Source organism: Scyliorhinus canicula, chromosome 7, assembly GCF_902713615.1.
Source record: "Scyliorhinus canicula chromosome 7, sScyCan1.1, whole genome shotgun sequence".
NCBI classification, from domain to species: Eukaryota; Metazoa; Chordata; class Chondrichthyes; order Carcharhiniformes; family Scyliorhinidae; genus Scyliorhinus; species Scyliorhinus canicula.
In genome coordinates, this window is record NC_052152.1 from 18,770,221 (window position 1) to 18,789,130 (window position 18,910).

The 18,910-nt window shown below is 51.1% G+C and overlaps 1 protein-coding gene across 4 annotated transcripts in view; it reads left to right on the forward strand.

Annotated features, from left to right (window-relative positions):
• Positions 1–7,967: 7,967 nt before the first annotated feature.
• LOC119968762 (transmembrane protease serine 2-like) overlaps positions 7,968–18,910 on the forward strand; it is a 94,343-nt gene continuing 83,400 nt past the window's right edge. The window contains exon 1 of one of the 4 annotated variants that reach the window (XM_038801458.1): positions 7,968–8,100. The gene's annotated coding sequence lies outside the window, so the exon portion shown is untranslated. The remainder of the gene's footprint in view (positions 8,101–18,910) is intronic. The other 3 variants (XM_038801457.1, XM_038801454.1, XM_038801455.1) reach the window with 3 other exon arrangements.

An 18,910-nucleotide genomic window follows, 5' to 3' on the forward strand; every position in this document is an offset into this window, starting at 1 on the left:
AAAATGTGCAAATTCCACACGAATAGTGGCCCAGGGCCAGGATTCGAAACTGGGTCCTCAGCGCCATATAAACATCAGGATTTTGGGTATGTTTAAATCAAAAGAAAGGATAATGTTTATTCACATAACACTTTGAAAAGTAAATGCAATGAAAAATATTCTTTCATGTGTATACACACACACATGCATACATGTAAAAATGGATTCTAGAGACAAAGCATGAGTTTAGTTTATCAGCAAAAGGAATAAATCGTGTCCAAGTTTCAGGCCTTTAAAATGCACATATAATCAGGCCTCTCGTGGTTCTTGGGATTAATGGAAGTTGGACATCTCTGGGTCTCCAGATGAAGCTGTGGCCAAGGTTTGAAGTGGGGAGTAGTTTTTCAGATTAAAACAAATTAGTCCCTGTCTCTCACTGCCTGGTTTGACTGGTTGTTAGGTAGAGTTCTGTTCTTCTTGTTGCAGGACGGCGTCTCTTGTTCTGTTGGTTTGCAGCCTTATCTCTCCCTAACTGTTTCTGGGAGAATTTACAATTGCAGATTAGTTTCAGTCATGCGACCCCATCCCCCATGAGCAGTACCTCCATTTCCACATAACTGACTGAAGGTTAGAAACCACTGTTACGCAATGCTGTTTTAATGATGACTGCTCACAACTTCCTGCGATGAATTGGTTTCTCTACACCTTTCTTTATTAAGGATCAAGTTCATAGACACTGGAATGGATTCTCCGGTCGCCAATGCCGAAATTGCGTACGGCTGGAGAATCCAAGTTTCTGACCAAATTGGGGGCGGCGCCGCCTTCGCGATGCTCCGCCCCCTCCAAAGTGGTGTACCTTTGGAGTACGCCGCGCCACGTATCGACGGCTTCAGGACATTGCCTGAGGCCCGCCCCCCCGATGCTCCGCCCCCGACCGGCCGAATTCCCGACGATGTGGGTCTTTCATGGTCTCACCCATCGGGAACTCGGCTTGGCAGCTGCGGACTCAGTCCAGCGCCGCCGCAGCCGGGGGAGAGCCAATCCACGGGCAGGGGCGGGACGTCAGGGCTGGGGGGCACTGTGGGGGATGGTCCCGGGGCACGTGATTCGGCTAAAGGGGGGGACTATTTTGCGGGCCGGGTCTGCGAGCGGCCGCCACCATAAAGCACAGCGCGGCTTCTGCAGGCTACCGCCGTGCGCATGCGCAGCCACGGACCCGGCAATTCTCCGGGGCATATCGGCAGCTAGAGCCGGGTGCTCCACACTGGCCCCAAGCAAAACGGGGAATCGGTGGCCGTTTTGCGGCAGTCTTTCTGACGTGAAACACCACCGTTCCTACGCCGGCGTGGGGACATAGCCCCAGAATTGGAGAATCCAGCCCACTGCATCTGGGAGAGGTTTTTATTTTAGAGTTTTGGTAAATATCCAGTCAATAGAAGGTGTAAATGAACAAGTTTTGTAAATTCATTCAAGGGATGTGGGCTTCACTGGCGAGGTCAGTAGGCATTGCCCATCTCTAATTGCCCCTGAGAAGGAGGTGGCTAGCTGCCTTCTTGAACTGTTGCAGTCTATGTGGCAAAGGTACACACACACAGTGCTGTTGGGAGGGCACTCCAGGATTTCATTTTGTGAATGTCCATTCAAGGGAGGGCAGTCCACCCATTATCATTCACATTTTAACAACTTTCTAGAAGCACCTTCAGAGTTAACCCTTTGTGTAGAAATCCTAGTTCGCCTGACCCTTGGTGGCCATTTTGTAAAGTCAATTTTCAAAAGTCTGCATTGACTGAAGTCTGTATCTTGGCAGTTAGGAATAAGAGAGGATATCCTTTCAGGCATGGCATGACCATCACACGTTAAGTTGGGGAAATATCTGCTGTTGTATGTGGCGGATCCAGAAGGGGGAATGCCGGGGGTGATGGAGCTGTTAGCGGAATTTGGGGGCTTTTTGGGCTATAAGTTAAATTTAGGCAAGAGTGAGGTATTTGTAGTACACCCGGGTGATCAGGAGGAGGGAATTGGGAGACTCCCGTTTAAGAGGGCAGTGAAGAGTTTCAGATACCTGGGGGTGCAGGTGGCCAGGGGTTGGAGGACTCTCCATAAGCTTAATTTTACCAGGCTGGTGGAACAGATGGAGGAGGGATTTAAAAGGTGGGACATGGTGCCGCTATCGTTGGCGGGTAGAGTGCAGTCCGTCAAAATGACAGTTCTCCCGAGGTTCTTGTTCCTTTTTCAGTGTTTGCCCATCTTTATTCCTAGGGCCTTTTTTAGAAGGGTGACTAGCAGCATCATGAGCTTTGTTTGGACGCATGAGACCCCGAGGGTGAAGAGGGTCTTCTTGGAGCGGGGTAGAGATGGGGGGGGCTGGCGTTACCCAATCTCTCGGGGTATTATTGGGCGGCCAATGTGTCGATGGTGCGCAAGTGGGTAATGGAGGGGGAGGGGGCAGCATGGAAACGGATGGAGAGGGCGTCCTGTGGAGATACAAGCCTGGGGGCCCTGGTAACGGCGCCGTGGCTGCTCCCTCCTATGAGGTATACCACGAGTCCGGTGGTGGCGGCTACCTTCAAGATTTGGGGGCAGTGGAGGCGACATAGGGGAGAAGTGGGGGGCTCGATGGAGGCCCCGTTAAGGGGGAACCATAGGTTCGTCCCGGGGAACATTTAGAATTTAGAATTTAGAACAGTACAGCACAGAACAGGCCCTTCGGCCCTCGATGTTGTGCCGAGCAATGATCACCCTACTCAAACTCACATATCCACCATATACCCGTAACCCAACAACTCCCCCTTAACCTTACTTTTTAGGACACTACGGGCATTTTACCATGGCCAATCCACCTAACCCGCACATCTTTGGACTGTGGGAGGAAACCGGAGCACCCGGAGGAAACCCACGCACACACGGGGAGGACGTGCAGACTCCGCACAGACAGTGACCCAGCCGGGAACCGAACCTGGGACCCTGGAGCTGTGAAGCATTGATGCTAACCACTATGCTACTGTGCTGCCCTAGATGATGGGGGATTTCAGGGTTGGTACAGAGCGGGCATCAGACAGCTGAGGGACCTGTTTATTGATGGGAGGTTTGCGAGCCTGGGGGAGTTGGAGGAGAAATTTGGGCTCCCCCGGGGAACATGTTCAGGTATCTGCAGGTAAAGGCATTTGCTAGGCGGCAGGTGGAGAGATTCCCTTCGCTTCCCGCGAGGGGGGTGAGCGACAGGGTGCTTTCGGGGGTCTGGGTCGGAGAGGGGAAGATATCTGATATCTACAAGTTCTGCCCATATGTTCTGGGCATGCCCGGCACTGGAGGAGTTCTGGAAGGGGGTGGCGAGGACGGTGTCGAGGGTGGTGGGATCCAGGGTCAAGCCAGGATGGGGACTCGCGATTTTTGGGGTTGGGGTGGAGCCGGGAGTGCAGGAGGCGAAAGAGGCCGGTGTGCTGGCCTTTGCATCCCTAGTAGCCCGGCGAAGGATCTTGCTACAATGGAAGGATGCGAGGCCCCCAAGCATGGAGACCTGGATCAATGACATGGCGGGTTTCATTAAGCTAGAGAAGATCAAATTCGCCCTGAGAGGTTCGGTACAAGGGTTCTTTAGGCGGTGGCAACCTTTTCTCGACTTTCTGGCTCAACGATAGGGTACTGGGACAGCAGCAGCAGCAACCCGGGGGGAGGGGGGGGGAAGGGGGGGGGGGGGGGGGGAAGGTGTGGGGGGGGGGGCAGACGATGACTATGTTTGTTTATTTAATTTAAATTTATTTTTAAGTTCTTCTGTTGTTCATTGGGGTTGGGGGGGTGGGGGATGGGATACATGCGCCGATACGGTCTGGGGGTGATACAGTTATTATGGGTTATTTTGTTGCATTTCATTGTTTGTCGTTGCGTTTTATATTTTCTGTAAAAAATCCCAATAAAAATTATATTAAAAAAAAAAGTTGGGGAAATATCACGTTTATTTAGTGTACTGGCTGCGTTTACCTGTGTTCTCGTTGAGATTATATTAGTTACAACGAGCGGGATCAATGCTGGCGCCTCTCACTGCTTGTGAAGACAAAAAGTATCATTCAACAGCATACCCCTGTGAATTTAATAATGTCAAATTGCTGTGCTGAGTGGAGATAGTAGGGAAAAGAATTTTACTCATTCTTACACAACGCAAAGATGGCCATTGGAAATAGCACTTGTACTGCACAGTTACAAAGGTATGCTGCCTAACCTGTGCTGCAACAACACTGTGGAAATTAAATACCACAGTTGTTACAAATCTGAAATGGAAACAGAAAATGCTGAGGTACAGTCAGCACAGCTTAGAACTCTGGCCAGAAACTTTAGCTCAGTTGGCTAGACAGCTGATTTGTGATGCAGAGCAAGGCTAACAGCTCAGGTTCAATTACCGTACCGGCTGAGGTTATTTCATGAAGGCCCTGCCTTCTCCACCTTGATCCTTGCCTGAGGTGCTGTTATGCCACCAGTCAGCTTTCCCTCTCAAAGGGGAAAGCAGCCTATGGGCATCGGGCACTAGGGCGACTTTACTACTTTTACAGCACAGAAGGAGGCCATTCAGTCATCCCTATTCCTGCCAACTCTTGTCCCAGTCCCTATCCCTTGATGAAAGATCGTTGTTGTGGAATGTTAACTAATCCCCTCTCCACAGGCGCTGTCCGGCCTGCTGGGTGTTTGAAGCCTTTTTCACGATTAACGACAACAACTTATACATTCAGCATGATAGTGAGGGCCTTAGAGAGAACTTTCCATAGGCAGGAGAATAGGAATAAGTACCAATAATGGAACAGAGGAAGATTTGCCTGGACAAGAATGGTCAAGTAGAGCAGGAGGAATAGTCGAGGGTATTTGCAGAGAGGGATGTTATGCTCAAGGACAGGAGCAGAAGGAGTATACATGTTTTACAGTAGAGAACGTAGATACTGGATTTCTGAATCTGTGTTTGTGACAGTTGGAAGGAGGGACCAAGGCAGGAAAGAAAAAAATTGCATTTCCGACGCACTTTCCATGATCACTGGATGTTCTCAGAGCTCGAAGTACAATGAAGTACATTTTGAAGTGGTCACTGTTGTAATGTAGGAAGTGGAACCGGCTCTGACAAACAGCAATGACCAAATTGTTATGTTGGTTGAGCATAAGTATTGGCCAGAATATCATGGATAACGCCCTGCCCTTCTTTACGTCCACCTGACAAAGCAGACATGGCCTTGGTTTAACACTGCACCCGAAACAAGGCACCTCCGACAGTGCAGCACTCACTCAGTACTGCACTGGACTGTCAGCCTAGATTTGTTTGCTAAAGTCCTGGAGTGGGACTCAAAAGCATTCTGACTCAGAGGGGAGGGGGGCGGGTTGGATGCAGGTCTTGATGGAGAGACTGAGGAGGGAGGAGAGGGGGAAGGACACACCTGCAGGGAGCAGAACTTGTGGGCGGGGTGAAGGGAGGCCTTGAACACGTACTGCCCGCCTCAAAATTGGGATTTGAAGAAGGCCTTAAGTGACCAATAATCTGGGGTCTCACCTGTCCTATGTAAAATTGTGGCAAAAGGTATTATGATCCCAAACCAGACCCCAATAGTAGCTAGGACACTGGACCAAACCCGCAATATTTTAGTTTATTTGTAAGATTGTGCAGAATCATTCGCTCTAGGAATGATTGCATGAAGAAAAAGGGCTTTGGTATTTTTAAAATAAAACTTACATTTTTAACTTCACACCCATAAAGAACAGTTTACAATGACACCTTAAACACCACTACTCAATTTCCCATTAAACAACAAGAAAATAAACATACAGCGCTCAATCTATTTTACTGTGGAGAATTGTGGACTCAGCGTCAGGCAGATCAGAATTCAACTCCATTCTCCAAAACTTTCTCCAAAGCCTGCCTCTCGAAAGCCTTTCACAAGGTCTCTCTGCGTGCCTTGGCTCCATCCAGCAATGTGCTCATCTCCGCTAAAAAACAAATGATCTCTGCGGGCTGCAAAACGCATTACCACCCCAGGTACTTTCCCAGTCAAACCACAGTCCATTAGTCCAGACTGTTCAGACTGAAAAGCACATTCCTTTGTCAATTTCACCTTCTGGCTGCTAAAAGCACCCAGGCCCAGCAAAACAGACATGACCACTGTAGTCAAACACACTCTAACCCCTGACTTTTAACCCTTAATTTGCCCAATACATAGAATCCAAAATGCCTAAAGTCTTCCATGGAATCTCTAAAGTGCAGAAAGAGACCATTCGCCCCATCGAGTATGCGCTGACCCTCTGAAAGAGCACCCTAGCTCTGCCCACTCTCCAGCCCTATCCCCGCAACCCCAACCCCAACTAACATAAGGAACAATTTTATCATGGCCAATCCACCTGACCTGCTTGTCTTTGGATTGTTGGGGGGGGGGGGGGGGGGGGGGGGGGGGGGGGGGGGGGGGGGGGGTTTTAGCACCCGGAGGAAACCTACGCTGACATGGGGAGAAAGACAGAACCTTAAGATTCATAATGGCTGCACATCCCCTAACCATTGGAACAGAAACCAGAGCAAGTTAGGAATGGAGGAAATTATGATCAGAAAAGATACGTGTGAGTAAGAAAGAAAGACTCTCAGGGAAGGACACACCACTCATGGCTAAACAAAGAAGTTAAAGATGTCAAATTGAAAGAAAAAGTGTATAGAGTTTGAACATTCTCCCTGTGGTTGCCTGGGTCTCGAACCAAAGAAGATGTGCAGAATAGGTGGATTGGCCACACTAACCTTAAAAATAAAGAAAAAGTGTATAAATCTACAAAGATCAGGTCAGGAGATTCAAAGTAATGTCCAGAACTGAAAAGAATGATTCAAAGTTGATTACGGAGGGAAAAAGCTAATTAGAAATGTAAACAGATACTGTTGGAAGAGTTTCTACAGGTAATTAAAAGGGAAAAGCGAATAAAAGGATAACCTTGGTCCTCTAGAGTGAGAATGGGGATGAATTTAACAGACATTTTGGGCGGGATTCTCTGACCCCCCGCCGGGCTGGAGAATCGCCGGGGGACAGCGTGAATCCCGCCCCCGACGGCTGCCGAATTATCCAGCGCAGGGGTTGTGGCGGGGGTGGGAATCGCGCCGGTCGGCTTGAGGCTGGCAATTCTCCGGCCCACGATGGGCCGAGCGGCCGCCCATTTTAGGGCAACCCCGCTGGCACTGGCCTAGCCCCTGAAGGTGCGGAGCATTCCCCATCTTCTGGGCGGCCTGATGCCGGAGTGGTTCACGCCACTCCTCGTGGGACCGCTGGCCCTGCAGGATAGGGGAGAATCCTGCCCTTGGTATCTGTCTCCATTGTAGAGAATGCAGCTAACATCCTGGCAATAATTGTGAATCAGGAAGTAATTGTTGCCTGGCCCGCGATTGGGGCCCACCGATCGGCGGTCGGGCCTGAGCCATGGGGGCACTCTTTTTCTTCCGCCTTCGCCACGGCCTCCACCATGGCGGAAGAGGCCACCTCCACCGTGCATGCGCCGGTGGTGACGTCAGCAGTTGCTGATGCTCCGGCACATGCGCGGACTCACGCTGACCGGCGAAGGCCTTTCGGCCAGCCCCGACGCCGGCTGGCATGGCGCCAAAGGCCGTTGGCGCCAGCTGGCGGAGCGGGAACCACTCAGGCACGGGCCTAGCCCCTAAAGGTGCGGAGAATTCTGGGGAGGCCCGATGCCGGAGTGGTTGGCGCCACTCCGCTACGCCTGGACCCCCCGCTCCGCCGGGTAGGGGAGAATTTCGCCCCTTAAATTTAATTTTTGAAAAACCTCTAGATTCTGGAATGGAAGAGAATGTGACTCCCCTACTCCAGAAAGCTGGGGGGGGGGGGGGGGGGGGGGGGGGTCAGAAAACAGGAAACTACAGGCCAGTTAGCTTAACATCTGTCATAAAGGAACTGATGGAACCTTTTATTGGGGAGGTTCTAGTGGGGTACTTCGAAAATCTCAACCGAATCAGGCAGAATCAACACGGTTTGTGAAAGGGAAATCATGTTTGACCAACCTATTGGAGTTCTTTGAGGAAGAAACAAGCACCGTGTATAAAGGGGAACTTGTGGATGTGTTGTACTTGGATTTCCTCAAGACATTTGACAAGGTGGCATATCAAAGGTTACTCCTCAAATTAAGAGCTCACCGTGTCTGGGGTAAAATACTAGCATGGATAGGAGATTGGTTGACTAATAGTAAACAGACAGCAGGCATAAATTAATAATTTTCGGGTTGGTAAGATGTGACGAGTAGAGTGTCGCAGAGATGAATGCTGGGGCATTAACTATTTACAATTTATATCAATAATTTGGAAGAAGGGACCAAATGTATGGTTGCTAAATTTGCTGATGACATGAGGATAGGTAGGAAAGTAAGTTGTGAAGAGGACATAGGGGGTCAGCAAAGGGACATAGTTAGGTTAAGTGAGTGGGTAAAAAAATTGGCAGATGGAATATAATATTGGGAAAATGTGAACTTCTCTACGTTGGCAGGAAGAATATAAAAGCAGCAAATTATTTCAATGGAGAGAGGTTGTTGTGAGGTACAGAGGGATCTGGGTGTCCTGGTACATGAATCACAAAACGTTAGCGTGCGGGAACAATAAGTGATTAGGAAGCCAAATAGAACATTGTCACTTATTGCAAGGGGAATGAAATATAAAAGTAGGGATGTTTTGCTCCAGTTGTAGCAAGGGGTTGGTGAGACCATATCCATAGTACTGTGTACAGTTTTGGTATCTTTATTTAAGAAAGGATATAACTGAGTTAGAAACAGTTCAGAGCAGGTTCATTCGTATGATAACTGGGAAGTGGGGGAGAGGTGGTTATCTTCCGAGGATAGGTTGGACAGGCTGGGCCTGTAACCATTGGCGTTTACAAGATTGAAAGGGTGATCTGATTGAAACATATAAGATCCTGAGGAGTCTTGACAGAGTGGACGCTGAGAGGATGTTTCCCCTTCTGGGGGAGACTGGAATTAGGGGGAACAGTGATGAAAAGTAAGGGATCTCCCATTTAAGATGGAGATGAGAAGAATTATTTTCTCTGAGGATCATTAGTGTTTCGAATTCTCTTTCCCCAGAGCGATGGAGGTAGCGCCATTAAATGTTTTAAAGGTAGAGGTTCAAATCCCGCCAGTGCAGATGGTAAAATTTGAATTCAACAAAAATCTGTAATTAAAAGTCTCATTGGTGACTGTGGTGATCCACCACTGTATATATATGTGTGTACCTGTATTAGGGGATGTACAGCAGTACCTGTATTATAGGTTTGTTGGTAAGCCCCTGCCGGCTAGCTCCGCCCACAGGGAGCAGTATAAATATTCATGAGTTCTCGTTCTACCAGCTGCAGTCGAAGGATAACATCTCACGGTAATAAAGCCTCTCTTGTACCGGTTCGAGTCTTTGTGTGCAATTGTTAGCGCAGCAATTTATTGCCGTGAGATTTTCCGCATCATGGACATCAGAATTAAACCCGACCGCTTGCAGCTGGATCCGCAATCGCCGAACGCCAGAAAAGACTTTAACCACTGGCTGGCTTGCTTTGAGGCCTACATCACCTCAGCGGACCCTACACCATCGGAAGCTCAGAAAATTCAACTACTTTACTCAAGGTTGAGCTCCAGCGTGTTCCCGCTGATACAGGACGCGCCGAACTACGCACATGCCATGGAACTTCTCAAAGAAAATTACGTCCAGTCGACGAACACTCTGTTTGCGAGGCATGTACTCGCCACTCGTGTCCAGCAACCGGGTGAGTCGATTGAGGACTTCTGGCGGGCCCTTATCCCTCTAGTACAGGACTGTGACTGTCAGGCCGTCACGGCCATGGAACATTCCAATCTCCTCATGCGAGATGCCTTTGTGACGGGTATTGCATCGGACCCCATCCGGCAAGGACTGCTGGAAGGGGCCGCGCTCGATCTAGCGGCGACAAAGACTTCAGCGCTCTCTATGATGGTCGCTTCCCGTGACGTACAATCCTACCCCGCCCGCCGCGCGGCCCACCCATCCTACCCCTCGTGGACCCCGCAACCGACCCTCCCGACTGGGGCCGCTCCCGCACAGTATGCCTGTGCTGCTCGCCACACCGCGCACCCTGGGGGTCCCCGCTGCTACTTCTATGGCCAGCGGAAGCACCCCCGCCAGAGCTGCCCGGCCCGCGCCGCGACCTGTAAATCTTGTGGCAAGAAAGGCCACTTTGCGGCGGTGTGTCAGGCCCGCGCAGTTGCCGCTATCGCGCCCGACTTCTCCCCCTTTCCTCAGCCGATCGCGCAATGGGCCCCGCCGTCTGCTGCTTCTGGGGCCACGTGCGACCAGTGGGAGCCGCCATCTTGCCCCGCCCCCGCAACGTGTGCTCCATGGTCGCCGCCATCTTGCCCCGTCCCCACAACGTGCGCTGCATGGGCGCCGCCATCTTCTTCCCCGCAGGTACTTCGGACGCCGCCATTTTATCCTCCCCTCGGGTCTGGACTACGGGACCCAGGCCGCTGCCGCTACTCGTCGGGCTCTTCGGACGATCGGCCGCTACTCGCCTCCATGACGCTCGACCAATCCCGTCCTCGCAACCTGGCTACCGCTTCAACGACGGTGCTCATCAACGGCCATGCGACCTACTACCTACTTGACTCTGGGAGCACCGATAGCTTCATCCATATTGACACGGTAAGGCGCTGCTCCCTCGCGGTCCAACCCGCCAACCAGCGGATCTCCCTGGCCTCCGGATCCCACTCTGTACCGATCCGGGGTTTCTGTCTGGTCAAACTCACCGTACAAGGCGTTGAATTCAGCGGGTTCCGCCTGTACGTTCTCCCCAACCTCTGTGCGACACTTTTACTGGGCCTGGATTTCCAATGTAACCTCCAGAGCCTCACCCTCAAATTCGGCGGACCCCTACACCCACTCACCGTTTGCGGCCTCACGACCCCCAAGGTTGACCCTCCCTCCCTCTTTGCCAATCTGACTGCAGATTGCAAGCCCGTCGCCACCAGGAGCAGACGGTACAGCACCCAGGACAAGACCTTCATCAGGTCCGAGTTCCAGCGGCTGCTTCGGGAGGGTATTATCGAGGCCAGCAACAGTCCCTGGAGAGCCCAAGTGGTGGTGGTTAAAACTGGGGAGAAACACAGGATGGTCGTGGACTACAGCCAGACCATCAACCGGTACACGCAGCTTGACATGTACCCCTCCCTCGCATATCTGATATGGTCAATCAGATTGCACAGTACCGGGTCTTCTCAACAATTGACCTGAAATCCGCCTACCACCAGCTCCCCATCAGTAAATCGGGACCGTCCCTACACTGCCTTCGAGGCGGACGGTCGACTCTATCAATTTCTTGGGGTTCCCTTCGGCGTCACTAACGGGGTCTCAGTGTGGTTGACCGGTACGGACTGCAGGCCACGTTTCCGTACTTAGACAATGTCACCATCTGCAGCCACGACCAGCAGGACCATGACGACAACCTTGCCAAATTTCTCCACACCGCATCTCTCCTCAACCTCACTTAAAATAAGAAGTGTGTATTCAGCACAGACCGCTTGGCCATCCTCGGCTACGTAGTCCAAAGCGGACTACTCGGGCCCGAGCCCGACCGCATGTGCCCCCTCATGGAGCTTCCCCTCTCCCACTGCCCCAAGGCTCTCAAACGCTGCCTGGGGTTCTTTTCTTACTACGCCCAGTGAGTCCCACAATACGCGGACAAGGCCCGCCCACTGATCCAGTCCACGCAATTTCCCCTCACGGCCGAGGCACAACAGGCCTTCACCCGTATTAGAGCAGACATAGCCAAGACCGGGATGCACACAGTAGAAGAGACACTGCCCTTCCAAGTAAAGAGCGACGCTTCAGATGTCGCCCTTGCCGCCACTCTAAACCAGGCAGGCAGACCCGTGGCATTCTTTTCCCGCACACTCCATGCCTCCGAAATTCGACAGTCGTCTGTTGAAAAGGAGGCCCAGGCTATCATTGAGGCGGTGTGGCACTGGAGGCATTACCTGGGCGGCAGGAGGTTCACTCTCCTCACTGACCAACGGTCAGTAGCATTCATGTTTAACAACACGCAGCGGTGCAAGATCAAAAATGACAAAATCTTGCGGTGGAGAATCAAGCTCTCCACCTATAATTATGAGATCTTGTATCGCCCCCGGCAAGCTCAACAAGCCCCCAGACGCCCTCTCCCGAGGTACATGTGCCAGTGCACAAGTGAACCAGCTCCGTGCCCTGCACGATAGCCTTTGCCATCCGGGGGGGTCACTCGGTTGTACCACCTAGTCAAAACCCGCAATCTGCCCTACTCCGTCAAGGAAGTACAGAGTCACCAGAGACTGCCAGGTCTGTGCGGAGTGCAAGCCGCACTTCTACCGGCCAGACCGCGCGCGCCTGGTGAAAGCGTCCCGCCCCTTTGAATGCCTCAGCGTTGATTTCAAAAGGCCCCTCCCCTCCACCGACCGCAACACCTACATCCTTAGTGTGGTCGATTAATTCTCTAGGTTCCCCTTCGCCATCCCATGCCCGGATATCACGTCTGCCACCGTCATCAAGGCCCTTGATTCCATATTCGCTCTGTTCGGTTTCCCCGACTACATCCACAGTGACAGGGGATCCTCATTCATGAGTGATGAGCTGCGTCAGTTCCTGCTCAGCAGGGGTATTGCCTCCAGCAGGACGACCAGCTACAACCCCCGGGGAAACGGGCAGGTAGAGAGGGAGAACGGGACGGTTTGGAGGGCCGTCCAGCTGGCCCTACGGTCCAGGACCCTCCCAGCCGCTCGCTGGCAGCAGGTCCTCCCTGACGCGCTCCACTCCATTCGGTCACTGTTGTGCACCGTGACTAACAACAAACCCCATGAACGTGTTTTTACCTTCTCTAGGAAGTCTACATCTGGGGTGTCGCTCCCGACTTGGCTCGCAGCTCCAGAGCCGGTCCTACTGCGTAGGCATGTCGGACTCCACAAGGCGGACCCTCTGGTGGACAGGGTACGCCTACTCCACGCAAACCCCCAGTATGCCTATGTGGAGTTCCCCGACGGCCGCCAGGAAACAGTCTCGCTCAGGGACCTGGCTCCCTCGGATGCCGATCCCACTCCCACACACCTCCCCAACCACGCGCCACCGTCCCCTTCCCTGGCACACCCAGCATCAGCCCCACCAGGTCCATCCCTCGTTCCCCTGCCCACACTAGAGGACATGGAAGATTTTGGCACGCTCCCGGAGTCGTCCAGCCACTGGCCAGCACCAACACCGCCACCACTGATGCCGTCGACGCCGACACCCCCTGTGCAGACGTCGCCACCACTGCTGCGTCGCTCTCAACGAACCGTCAGACCACCGGTCAGACTCAACCTATGACGGGCACCGGGTTGCAAGATGGACACTTGATTTTTTCCCCCCTCCCCTCTGTAAATAAATCACGGATTATGTATATAGTTTCACGTCACCCCCGCCGGACTCATTCTTAACGGGGTGAATGTGGTGATCCACCACTGTATGTATATGTGTGTGCCTGTATTAGGGGATGGATGACAGTACCTGTATTACAGGTTTGTCGGTAAGCCCCTGCCGGCTAGCTCCGCCCACAGGGAGCAGTATAAATATTCATGAGTTCTCCTGAGCTGCCATTCTATCAGCTGTAGTCGAAGGATAACATCTCACGGTAATAAAGCCTCTCTTGTACCTGTTCGAGTCTTTGTGTGCAATTGTTAGTGCATCAGTGACCATGAAACCATTGTCCATTGTCGTAAAAACCCACCTGGTTCACTAATGAAGGAAATTACCACCATTACCTGGTCTGGTCTACATGGGACTCCAGACGCACAGCAACTTGATTAACTTTTAACTACCCCCTCAAGGGCAATTAGGGATGGGTAATAAATGCTGGCCTAGCATGTGACTCTCATGTCCCATGAACAAATAAAAAAAAGCCATCGGAGGGCGGCAGTGGTTAGCACTAGGACTGTGGCGCTGAGGACCCGGGTTCGAATCCCGGCCCTGGGTCACTGTCTGTATGGAGTTTGCACGTTCTCCCCGTGTCTGCGTGTGTTTCACCCCCACAACCCAAAGATGTGCAGGTTAGGCGGATTGGGCACGCTAAATTGCTCCTTAATTGGAGAAAAAAATAATTGGGGACTCTAAATTTATAATTAAAAAAAGCCATCGGCGGATGGCTCAGTGGAAACTCTCCCGAGTGTGAGGTGCTGGGAAGAAAATGACAGCAGGCGACTTGGGAGGCTCTCTGCAAGCCTCCACCCTCGGCGTTTTCCCTCAGGCAAGTGGTGAAGTGGAAAGCAAAGTTCCTCTTACCTTAATAACATTTAAAACACCATTATTTGTTGAGTGTAACTTATCTGTTTTCAGTATGTCTTTGTTGCTTCTTGGGATGTGGTTTACTAATTTACAAATGATTGCAGAACGAGGGGGCGAGTTCTGTAGGTGTGGAGTCACAACGTGTGGGAGCTGGGTTGAGGCACAACACCTCATTTTCCTTCAATGAGGGTCAGAGAAGGTAAATTCGGAGAATATCTTGGTTGTCCTTAAATATTGGTGGTGCGGAAAGAGCAATGTTGCGAAATGTCGTGTCATCCGAAATATGGTGCAAGTGAATGCTTGGTGAATGTTTCCTTTCTTACAATTAACAGCAACTCCATCGATGCAGGTAAGTGGGTAGGCGGGGGTGGAGGGTGGGGGGGTGTTCCACTGTGCTTCTGGTGAAGTTAGGGCTGTGCTGTCGGAGCCACTCTGAAGAAATCTCCAGCCTGCATGTAAAAACAAAACTGGATGCAATTAGTCAGTGTGATCCGGGACAAGTCAACACAGGGCTCATGTTTGTCAAGCACGCATTTGGCAGCATGAGTGCAAAATTAGAAAATCCACCCACTGATGCGTTGCTTTTTATTTGTCATTCACATATCTATCCATCAGCGAGGTGAGGACAGTGCCTGTAGCAACTGTCATAACACAAATCAAGGGGAATAGCAAACATCAGCCTATGTTTGTCAAACCGGAAGAGCAATAAATTAGGAACCATTCTTAAACCATGTCACTTTCAATGTGCGCCTTTACTGATTGAGAAAAGGGTGTTGCGTGGAGGTCAATCATCACTAATAAGTGAACAAGGCTCCAACTTAACTCATTCGAGCAGCAAACCACAACGTTTAATTCTAAAATAAGAGATTGTAATAGATACTTATATATGGGGCTGGATTCTCCGTTTCTGCGACTAAGTGTTGATGGCAATGGTGAATCCGTAGACTTTTACGACAGGAGATTCGGCGGTGCAACTGCACTGATTCTGTTACCGGTGAGGGGCTAGCACCGGTACCGCGTGGAACACCATCGATTCCCATGAAAAACGGTGCGGGATTCGCCGGGTCCGTGATCGACACTCACAGGTCTGACAAGCTACAGCCACACATACTATCATGTGTTGGAGCTGAAGCCAGGCAGAGCAGGTGTACTGTTGACCTCTCTGCCATGAAAAGGCTATCTCTTGATCATAAATGTTCTCAGTAGTGAATGTAAACCTAATGTGCTTCTGCTAAAAGGTGTTTCTTCTGTCTTCTGGATGTTGTTTGGGAAGTTATTAAGGATCACTTAGTGTTGTATTTGAATTGATGGTTGCTAAGATGTCCACTGTATGTTTTAAAAAGGTTAACTTGAGTTCACAGAATAAACATTGTTTCGCTTAAAAAAAACTTTTCCATTTCTGCTGTACCACACCTGCAGAGTGGGCCGTGTGCTCCCCATACCACAATCTATTAAAAGTTGTGGGACAGGTGAACTCCATGCTACACTTTGGGGTTCTCTAAACCCTGGCCCATAACAATACACATTACACTCCCCCCACACACACTTATTGAAGAACAACGATGGGACAGGTTGTGCTGGAGCGCCCATACAGCTGATGGGATTGCTGGGGTCAGAGGGCACCCAGGGGAATTCCCGGAGGGGGCGGGGAGTCAATATACGACCCAGGGCACCAGGTTTAAAGCCTGGTCAGTGGCATGCATAGCCGCATGGCTGCCTTGCCGGCTGCGGTAATTGCGTACCCGTCCACCCCAATCCCCCAGCCCATCTCTTGGCCAATCCCCACTACTGCCCCCCCAGCCCTGGCAGAAGCCCCCCGGCCAGTGGCACGACTGTCGGTGAAGTATGGCGGTGTTGGACACTGTCCGTACGCCCTCTCTCTCTCTCTCTCAGCAGCCACCACGCCAGGTTCACGATTTTTGAGAGTACACGTGGACCGCGCCAGCAGGAACCCGGCCCATCAAAGATGGAGAATCGCGGGTGGGCCCACTAATGATATGCAAATGGTGTTTAAAGTATGCGCGGCGTGCATCTCATTGACGCCAGTTTCGAGGTGACGGAGCATCGTGATTTGGCGTCACACCGACACCTGCCACAATTCTGGCAGCGGAATCGATTCTCTGCCCGATCGCACGCCCCGATTTTGGCATCGGCTACTGGAGAATTGCGGCCATTGTTTTCTTTATGCCACTAGAATTCTTTTTTGTGAATTTCTATTTTTGTTTTGAGTTACCTAGTATCAGCCGAATGTCCTCCGTCTCTGCTGTAAATACAAAGACATCGTTGGTGTTGCCAAATAAAAATATTCAAAGAAAATGTAGATAAGATGCAAGGCACTCTCATTTGGCATGAAGATATTTTATTACTCCAGCTCCTTTAAACTAGGGTTGTTAATTCTGATTGACTAAGCTCCAGGGGGTATCGTGGCCCCTTACCTCCCATGTATGGTGAGGCAGTGACATGGTGGTGTTGTCACTGGACTAGTAATTCAGAGACCCAGGGGTAATGCTCTGGTAACTCGCGTCCAAATCCTAATTTAATAAAAGTCTGGAATTCAAAGTCTAATGCTGACCGTGAAAGCATTGTCGATGATTGTAAAAAAACCCCCCATCTGGTTCGCTAATGTCCTTTAGGGAAGGAAATCTGCCGTCCTTACCTGGTCTGGCCGACACGTGACTCCAGAGCCACAGCAACGTGATTGATTCTTAAACACCCTCTGAAATGGCCGAGCGAGCCACCCAGTTTCAAGGGCAATTTGGGGTGGACAATTAATGCAGGCCCAGCCAGCGACGGCCACATACCTTGGGCACATTGTTAAAAATACCCCTCCCTCACCCACCCACTACTGATCATCCAGCACAACACCCATTGTGTTATGAAATGTCTTCCCCCATCAGTTGGAAAGACAATGGATTCTTTGGCCAGAATTTTATGGTGAATGTGTGGGCGTGCCCCCGACCCCAAATCATGTGGAATCGCACCGGACGATGTCGGGTGTGCGTCCCAAGGTCGTCGCGCTCGTGCACAACATTGCGGGCGGCGGGCATGTGCACGCGCACGAGTCCAATTGTGCGCCAGCTGACAATTAAGCCCATTACGGAGGGCAGCACGGTGGCGCAGTGGGTTAGCACTGCGGCCTCATGGCACTGAGGTCCCAGGTTCGATCCCAGCTCTGGGTCACTGTCCATGTGGAGTTTGCACGTTCGTCCCGTGTTTGGGTGGGTTTCGCCCCCACAACCTAAAAATGTGCAGGGTTAGGTGGATTGGCCATGCTAAATTGCCCCTTAATTGGAAAAAATGAATTGGGTAGTCTAAATTTATTTAAAAAAATTAAGCCCATTATGGAGAGAAAGGACTGCGATTTTACATGGCCTACTTTTGCGTTTGGTGGAAGGGCTAATTGGCAAGGCGTCCTTTACATTTTCACTGCAAACCCCATCCATGGCACGTTAAAATGCCCGGAGTTAAATAGGACAAAAGAAAACATTTAAGGAATGAGGTGCTGTCTGGTCTGCTGTCAGGTGGTTGAACTTGCAATATTGACGCAATTGGCCATGTTTATATAGAACATTGAACTTGGAACATACAGTGCAGAAGGAGGCCATTCTGCCCATCGAGTCTGCACGGACCCACTTAAGCCCTCATTTCCACCCTATCCCCGTAACCCAAAAACACCTCCTAACAGTTTTGGACACTGAGGGCAATTTAGCATGGCCAATCTACCTAACCTGCACATCTTTGGACTGTGGGAGGAAATCGGAGCACCTGGAGGAAACCCACGCAGATACGGGGAGAACGTGCAGACTCCGCACAGACAGGGACCCTGGCGCTGTGAAGCCACTTGTGCCACCGTGCTGCCCACACTGCTTCAAGTTTCTTTGAGCTTGGCTCATTTTTATCGAAGTGTAGCTCCAGGGCAGCTCCGCAGCAGCTGTCAGCCTTGAGGATGTGCCCGCCTGCCCGTACCCTGGCCTCTGTCTCGGTGCCCCCACCCTCTTGCATCGCCTTCCGGGCCCGCTGATCACGCGCCTGCGAAGCTCATGATTTAGGCAAATATTTCCTGATGGATGACCCTTGACTGTCAGTCAATAGCCATTTGTTCTATCTCCAATATATTTATAACTAACAAACAGGACTGTTCGAAGCAATTAAATAGAAACTTGAGATTTTCTTTAATCGTCCCTGATTTGTCTCCCAAGTTACTTTCAGTCATGCCCTGGGGATCATTTTTAATTTCCAGGACACTCCAGGCTGATCCTGGAGGGTTGGGAATCTCACATTGGCCCTTCCAACCAAATGAGTGCGGTCGCATTTCCCGCTCCAGAATTTCTCCATGGAGCTGAGCCTAGAACCCAGGCCTGAATTCTGCAGCTACCAGTTCACTGCCTATCGCCGAGGTAACTGTTGTTCCTGCAGGCTAGGATCAAGGAACCCCTGGCCTGGGTCTCACTCCCTCCCGAGCTATTGCCCAGAGATAGGGTGTTAGATGCAGCTCAGTGGATGCCAGCTTTGTTTCGGAATTAGAAGTATTCAAGTCCTGTTTCAGGGGTTTGAGTTTGATATCCCTGCGGAAACTAGCTGTGAAGTGCAGGACGCAGTAAATTCAGGCCTGAGGTCTCATTCCTGACC